The sequence below is a fragment of the Mycteria americana genome, chromosome 20 (assembly GCF_035582795.1).
Source record: "Mycteria americana isolate JAX WOST 10 ecotype Jacksonville Zoo and Gardens chromosome 20, USCA_MyAme_1.0, whole genome shotgun sequence".
Taxonomy (NCBI): Eukaryota; Metazoa; Chordata; class Aves; order Ciconiiformes; family Ciconiidae; genus Mycteria; species Mycteria americana.
The window spans coordinates 1,646,497-1,654,786 of record NC_134384.1 but is presented as its reverse complement, the minus strand read 5'-3'; the positions used below and the strand labels follow the sequence as shown (position 1 = coordinate 1,654,786).

Here is an 8,290-nt window from a genome sequence, read left to right as displayed (position 1 = left end):
TAAAAAGTCCTCCAAAGAGTTTTCGCATGCATTTGTGCATCCAGATGTGTACCTCCCAGCCCAGAGAGCAAGAAAGCAAGTCTTGCTGCCGAATGCTTGTGGTAATGAGTGAGAACAGGATTTGGCTTTGTTTGTTTAGCCAGAAAATGATGACTAGATGTTGGCAGCTTGGGGCGGTTAGCCTCTCTGCAGAGCCAAGAGCAAGGAAGCAGATGCCTTGGTAAAACAAGGTGGTGCTGTATTTCACCCCACCTGAGCAGAGCCTTGTTCCCAGCAGTATGCCTCTTTCCTCACTCTGCTTTACCTTTTCACAAATTCGTAAGGCAGAGGACAATACTTCTTTATTTATATGTGAGTATGTTTAGCAGGGGTAACCCCTTCCAAATATGTAATAGACTCTGGCACAGTGGGATATTCTAATTTTGATGCAAAAATTCTCTGTCTGCATCCCTGTGCTACAGTGGCTCTGTCTCACCATCCCATCGCCTCTCTCCTCCGTGGGAAGGGGCTGTGCTTGGGATAGCACGTGGGCGCTGGGATAGATTTGTGGCTGGGCTCCAGCTGGCCACTGGCCACAGGTACATTTTTAATCCAGGGGGTTTATTAGATTAGCAAGGCCAATAGGCCAGTCTACTGCTAGCACACCTAATGTCTCATACAAATAATGGCAGTAGTAGGTTCAAAAGTCTGAAAAGCACAGAGGAAGGATAAATTGATCTTACTTCCTTTATTTTCCTTCTAAATTGCAAGGAAGTTCTTGGTGTCTATGGCTCTCCTGGTCCAGGCAAAAGAAATGAGAAGGTTTGTATATAACTGTTGCTTTCCCAGAAAAAATTGTGTGCACAGGATCATGCAAACAAGGGCAACATGCCTGTCTTAAGGCTATTTGACCCATTTGTATGTCTTTTGTCAGATTCATGGAAAACTAAGACTGAAGATGACCTTACACACTCATCTAGCCCTTACTGAGGTGGCATTAATCTCTGCTGTTTTCCTTTCTGTAAAATAAAATTAATAACTCACTGCTCAGCATGCCCATTAATAGTTATAACATACTCCAGATCCCCTAGATGAAGAGTAAAACATTGGTTTTATGCAGCTAGGATAGTTCCTCGTCACAGGTAGTTTCTCTCCTGAATTTCCTTGTGCAGAGAAGTTCAGCCTAGCTTGTTAGCCCCCAAGGCAATTCAAGGACTTAAAAGCAGGATACTGTTTAAGGGTTCAATCAAAGCAAACAAACTGCTAAAAATAAATTGGCATCCCATCTGTTGCCAGGCAGGGAATTTAGTCTCAACAGTCAGGGGACAGGATGAAAGGCTGTAATAAACACCTTGAAATGGATATCTGAGAAATTCTGTGGCCTCAGGAAAATGGTCTGACTTTCTCTTCCTTCTCTTGCACAAAAAGTTTTTTAATTTATTTTTCCTAAGGGAGAGAAGTGAGCGTAGGCTTCTGCAGTATGGGGAAGGAAGTAAACAAATATCGAGTCTCAAAGATTAATAATGGTTAAATGAACTATTGCTGATAAACGTGATTTCATTGGCAGAATATGAAGCACAGAGGGATGCGTGCGATCCAAGCACAGTGCCAGCCCAGCCTGCTGGACTGTACCTGCTCCTGGCGAGCCGTACGGCAAGCAGCGGGTTGAAATCTTATTCCTTAGCATCCTGGGAAACTATCCCACATTCTGTTCTCTCCCAACAGCAGACACCATTCTGTGGCAAAACCTTTTGCTCAAGGACTAAATATTTTGCAAATCAACAGCGTACCGATGGACTAGAATATCCACTATTGCTGCAGCAAAACAGGCGGTCCCTACGAAAGTCCATTTCCACAGGAAGAGGCAGAGAGCAGCAGCACCCTGCACCATGCTTCAGATCAAAGGTACCCAGAGAGTGATTTGCAGAGAATCATCACTGTCTGCTAAAGGTGCATCCAAAATACAATAAAAAGACAATGAAAAGGAAAAGGTCATCTAAAATGAACCATGTCATCCTGCCAACAGCAGTGTCAAGTGCAGCTGCTCAGCAGGACCAAAACGCTGGTAAAAACTGCACATCCCGTGTCCCAACGGTGACTGGTGCACCCCAGTGCTGGTAAAATTGTTCATTTGGGTTTAATAAATCAAATATAAAGTGTTTTGTGCTGAACAAAAGCACGAAGTAAAAACATGATGAATAAGTAGTTTTCATACTAGTGAGGTGCCTGGACATACCATTTTGGGATATCTCTGCAAATGCATTACTAAGTTCTGGAAACTGTCTTCCTTTTGGCAAGTGTCCCTCTTGTCCCCTGAGGAGCTGGCACCCGCATCCTCCAGGATGCTCACTGTTTGGCTCCTTATGCTGGCAGCGATCTGCACTAATATATCATATGTGATTGGACATTTTTTTTTAAGCAGAGTACGAAGGCAATAGAAAATAACAAGGAGAAAATGCTTTGCTAGGAAATACCTGGTAGACTGGTCTTTGCTGTTCATCTGCTTCTCTATTAATTATCTGCAGAAAATATTAACATTTTAATTCAGTGAAACACCATGTGAGAATGATTTCAAGTCTGCATTTGCACCTACAGAGGCCTTTCTCTTCCTAAGAAGAGAAGGGCCACCTTTTCCTAAGAAGCCTGATTTTCCTGGCTCTGAATGCCGTGCCTCCTTACAGCTCCCATCCTGTCTGTCCTTTGCCTTTCTTTTTTTCCAAATCTGGTTTTACACTGTGAATCAAGAGAAGGCAGCACTGATCAAATCACCCACGTACACACAAGAAATAAAAAATTTGATGCTGTAACCATGAAGCTTTCATATTAAATCCGCCTTCACCTTGTGTAGCAGTAGCTCTGGTATGCTATCACCATCTCGTACTTAAACTCTTTTTGTGATTTCTTCCCATGTCCTTGTGAGAGATGCTTAGAGCTTTTATTGCAGTTTGAGCTGTGAGATTATTATGAACCAGAAGCTTGAAATGAAACTTTAAGATGTAACCAATAAGGATCACAGCCGAGAAACCTATATACCAAGCAAAACCAAAACAGCTGTATAAAGTCAGGAGACCCTGACAGATCAGCAAGATCAGCAGAGCTCAAAACATACAGACTGGTTTAAGCAGAAAGGAAAAAAGTACCAAGTCCTCTCCATGCTGTCTAGAGCTGTTTGGGAGGGTTTGGGTGGTGGCAAGCAGGACGTGCCTCTCTTCACAGTGCGTTGGTACTCTGCATGCCAGCACAGGAGTCCTGAGCAGCATCTCACATAGAAATAACACTTTCATTCCTCATTTTGCTCCTTCTAAGGCAGCCTCAGGGCAGTTTCTCTTTTACATCTTGCACGTTGGTAGGGATGCTCAGAATACCCTGCGTTCCTCTCTGCCAATGCCAACCTGAAAACAGATACCTGACAGCTATTTCTAGTTCTTTGCAATATAAATAATGAATGGTTTCATACTGGGAGGAATCAAATGGCACCAGATGACTCTTGTAATAAATCAGGAGAAAGGCAGGTGGTCTCTTGTCTGGCCTCTGAAAGCTGATGTGCAGCTTTATGAGGAGGGAGGTGGCTCTGGTACAAAACCCATCAATATAAATCTCAGATGTTAGAAGCTATCGCACTTTTCATGCCAGTTTTAAGCATTGTCATAATTCTGGTCTTACATGAAAAATCCTTGGCAAAGGGCTGGGCTAAGGAACACACCTGCACCACTCTAACTTTGGGGTTTATGTTCATCACTGTACCCTAAATCATTGTCCTTCATTGGGGAACAAGTCTCTTGCTGCCAATTTCACTAAAAAAAATTGGATATTTGGGGGTGGGAAAAATGGACCTAAAAAATCACCTTCTTCCACTTGGCCACCTAGATAGCTTGACTCACTTTTAGACCTTAATAATAAACAATAATTTTCACTACATTGATATCTAAGCACCTCTTTCATCACTGTCGTGCAGTCCACCATGTCCATACGTGTGTGCCTGTGTGGGACGAGGGGACCCGTGGGGTGCCGGAGAGGGGATGTCCCCACCGCAGGCGCTGTGCTTTTGTGGTTGTGTGAGGAGCGGAGACTGCGTGTTTGGAAACCGCCCCTGCCTGAAACAACTGCGAAAAGGGTTTAGCTAAATAAAGGCTGCAAAGGGGGGTGTGTGCGTCTGTCTGCCGACAGCTAGCGGCTCCCCAGGCATGTCGGCTCTATTCCCTCGCCACCTTCTGTGGTTTTCCTTCCCAGCACGCAAAATCCCAGGGACATTCAGCACATATTTGAGTAATTTATCCATTTCTTTACTCAGCTGTTCTAGCCTTATTCTCTAACATGCTTAGAAAACTTTTACTTCTGGGGGGAAAAAAAAAAAGAGAGTATGTCTCCATCTCAATTACCCACTTAGACAGTACAGCCGAGATGGACCAGTGGGTCACCTGAGCAGGAAAACCATTATCTGCCATGTACACTGTCAAATTTCATAGGAAGGAGGCGGCAAGGTTCCTTCTGACAAGAAGTGGTTTTGATTTAGTGCTACTATAATGAACTGCACGGTGTGTCTAAAGATGACAGAGTACCTGGAAGGTAATCTATTTACCCGTAAGGATAACTGCTATCTCTTTAAACAGAACAGAGAAAAGATTATTTAAATAGGTTTGGATATATTCCCTGTGTCATAGCAGACATTAGCTGCAAGCAGCCATCCCACAGCTATTTTCAAACGGTCAGAAAACAGATACTCTGAATAATTACATCTAGCAGTATCCAGACAGATAAAAATTTCTCCGAACATCGCCAAATCGGGGTAATGGCCCATTATGAGTAACAGCACCTCGGGAAATGATACTAAACTGTGTCTCTGGTCATCTTATACGTAGATGAGTAAAGCAAACACTTCCAAGTGGTGCTGGTCAGCCAGGTCTCGTGGGAAACGTGAGGACAATGTTACAGAGCTCCAATCAAGGCTACTAAAGTGCAGTTTACAATTTCAGGCAAAGCCGGCTTTTATCAGAACTCCCACATGCCGAGAGATGGACTCTCTGACTGCTTATGAAATGTTTTGTCATCTAGCTTCCACTTTTCAGCAAACTGAGGAAAAAAAAGCATAAATCCATCAGACATGTTGTCTTACCAACTCCTGATATGTTTTGGCTACTTACAGAGAGTAAGAGAAGTCTTTGGAGCAGATGTGAAATTCAGATCTTGTTTGCTCACTTGTCATCACTCAAAAAGCAAAACAAACACTCCTGCTCCTACAAAAATTAGCCCCCGTGTCCTGCTGCTCTGCCTCGCTGAGCTGCGTGCTTGCTCAGTCTCCCCTGTGGATGACGGTTCCTTTTGGTCCATAGCCCGGTCCCATGTTCTTTAAGACTTGCTGCAAAGCAGCAGAGAAGCAGTGATAGTGAGCCCAGGAAACTGTGCAAATTAGTCTATGTGGCAATTATGCTGAAGACATCTCTTGTAAAAAATATCTAGAATACCATCATACTACACCAGAGAGCGAAAGGTGATCCAGAGAGAGTCATGAAAAATGATTCCATGAACACCGTCCTAAACACTGATCTCGTCAGTGCATTTGTCAGTATTTTCACTGTGAGTCCTCTGCCTCAGGAGGGGTATTTTGCAGGTACATGGAGCCACCTACAAACTCTGGATAACGCAAAAGCAGCCAGGATATCAGTTTATTACAAATGCCCCTTTTCTTTCTGATACTTCAGCGTGCTCTCTAAACTTCATGATTTCTCATGCGATACCCCAAAACGTGGAGCTGGTTTGGCAGCACTTCCACATACTTCTCCTGAAGCGATGTATGTAGTTTTTCAGCATCTTCTCCTCACACCTTAGCTGCCCTTCCGGGTGTTTCGCTGTGTTCCCCAGGCGGGAACACAGAGCCGGGGTACGACCGGCTGCGTGACTGGCAGCAGCGAGGGAGGGAATGGAAACCCAGGTCAAGGCTGTCTCCATCCTCCTCACGGACTGCTGAGCAGATCAGGAAGGTGGGGTCGGTGTATCACTTACAGGAGGGAATTTGTTCTTTTGCCTGTAATCACAGATAAAATGGAAAAAGTGATTTGAAGCTGCTATCTGGCCCAAGAGGAAAAAAAGTCTTAACAGAAACACACATAATCCCATATAAAATGAGCCCAGAAGAATCTAATTGGATTCTTTCTTAAGCTGAATTCTACGATACCGTTATCTCCTTGATTATTTACTGCACACAATAATAAGCAAAGAAAAATTGCTCTTGGTAAAGTCTTTCAGCCAGATTTCAGCATCCTGAAAGATGTCTTTTTTAGCTGAAAAAAGAAAGCTATATTTTTACTGGGAATGCCTTAATAGTTTTGGGTTTTAACAGCCATCACATGGTGTAAAAATAATTGCTCTGGAAATTCTGACTTTTATTGCTCCCGTTATCTTTTTTCCCCTAACGACCCTAACCTTCTCCCCGCCGGGATGACGCAGCAGGGAGGTTTCCCGCCCAGAACAGGCCTGTCGCCGGAGGCTCTGAGGCGATGCCGCCGCCGCACCGCCCGGGCGCACGCCCGGGCCCGCTCTCCGCCGCCGGCCCGACCCGCGCGGGCCGCAGTGCCCGGGGCGGTCGCCAGAGGGAGCCCGAGCCCGAGGAACGGCGGCGGCGGCGGCGGAGCCCGAGGGCGCCGGGCGGGGCGGGAGCGGCCAAGGCCGCCCTGCCCTGGGCGCGGCGAGGGCGAGGGCAGTGCCCCAGCGGCGGCACGGGCTGCCCGGGGCTGCGCCTTGCGGCCGCCCCCTCCGCCGTCCCCGGCAGAGGCGGGCGCTCCCCCTGCGGCTGCCCAGAGCGACGGGCGGCCGCGGCTGGAAGCGGGGAAGCGCTCACGGCTCCGCGCGCAGCACCAGCCGGGGGTTTCCTGCGCCTCCCCTCCCCAGATGCACAAAATTAAGTTTTGCGTTTTCTGGATGCATAATTAACCCCTCGAGTAAACATCTATTCAGACCTACATAATTAGCACTTAATTTTTCAAAAAGCCAATGAAAGGCCCTTTAGGTTCCTAATTGGCTGCTACTTCCTATTCGTCGACTCTGGGTATCAGCTACCAAGATGGGAAGCGCACGAGGTGGCGGGAGCCGCGCGGGCCGCGAACGCGAGGCTGGAAGCCGGCAAGCAGGAGGGCCGAGCTTCGGGGTGCGTGATGGAATACACCTCAGGCGGACTGCCGTGCAACGCAGGCTAAACGTGACTCAAAAGTAGCCGTTCTTCAGCTGAAGAAGCTCAGTCTCAAACCCAAACCCACAACGTTTGATCTTTAGGTCACGGGGTGGGTGTAAATTTTGGGATGGTGGTTTGTATAGTGAGTCAGGACATGTCCCAGAAAGACAGTGTTCTGTGAAAACAATGGCAGTACGAGAGACGTGCTAGCTGGAATTATTTAGGGGCAGGTAATCAAGCTGTACAGTAAATGTATCACTGAACAGCTTTAATTAACAGCGCATGCCTATCAGGAGCTAATTACGTGATACTTCACCATTTTAAAATGAATGGTTACCACTTAGTTCCCAGGACCATTTACCAGGTTAAGATGAATGTGCAAAACCTACAGCTAAGTTCTTTGGATAACTCAGTTACCAATTAAACCACGTCATTTATAAAAATAAAGCCTATAGAAAAGAGCAACACTTTCCAACAGAGACAGTATAGATTCAAAGCAGCAGCATCTAGTTCCACACCAACTCATGCCCATTCACGCTATAAATGAAGGAACCTCCTTGCTCTACAGTCAGCATCTGTGTTTTAAGACAACAAAGGAAAGCAAATAATGCTTACAGATTCCACTGAGAGGAATATGTTACTGAATTGCACGTTATTTCAAGGAGTTCGTCTAGAATAACACCTTCCCCCGACTAACCGCTCAGAAATCCCAGCTGCGTTGCTTATAAAAGTCCGTATTTAGTTAGTTTTGCTCCGGTCCGTGTTCTTTTCATCGGCTGTGCTGCAGTGCTCTCTGCTGGCACCCGCCTGGGAGTTCGGGGGATGCTGCAGCTGGGCAGAGGCGACCCGGCTGCCGCAGTTCTGGGGATTGCCCTTCTCGTCCTGCCAGGCCCAAGGATTTACAGCCCATGAGTCAACCTCCTGGAAAGCCCTGAGATGACCAACACTGGTTCTTTGTATTTGCTTTCTGAGTTTGTGTTTACATTCAGGGTGTCACCTCTCAAAACTTCTCTGCTTGAAAACCCCTGTGCGTGCGCCTCCTGAGTAATGGCCCTGCCGCCCTGTTTGCCCTCTCACTCATAATATTCAGGAGATATTTTCTCACATCTTTGCAAAAACACACAGAAATGTTCCAGGTCCCCTCTC

General features: G+C 46.3%; 1 long non-coding RNA gene across 1 annotated transcript; it reads right to left on the bottom strand.

The window, feature by feature from the left end:
• Window positions 1-1,790: 1,790 nt before the first annotated feature.
• LOC142419048 (uncharacterized) lies at window positions 1,791-6,482 on the bottom strand. The gene is made up of 3 exons (XR_012778476.1): window positions 6,400-6,482; window positions 5,121-6,001; window positions 1,791-3,371 (listed from the first exon to the last, which is right to left on the bottom strand). It is a non-coding gene; the product is annotated as an uncharacterized LOC142419048 (long non-coding RNA).
• Between the last annotated feature and the right edge of the window lie 1,808 nt (window positions 6,483-8,290).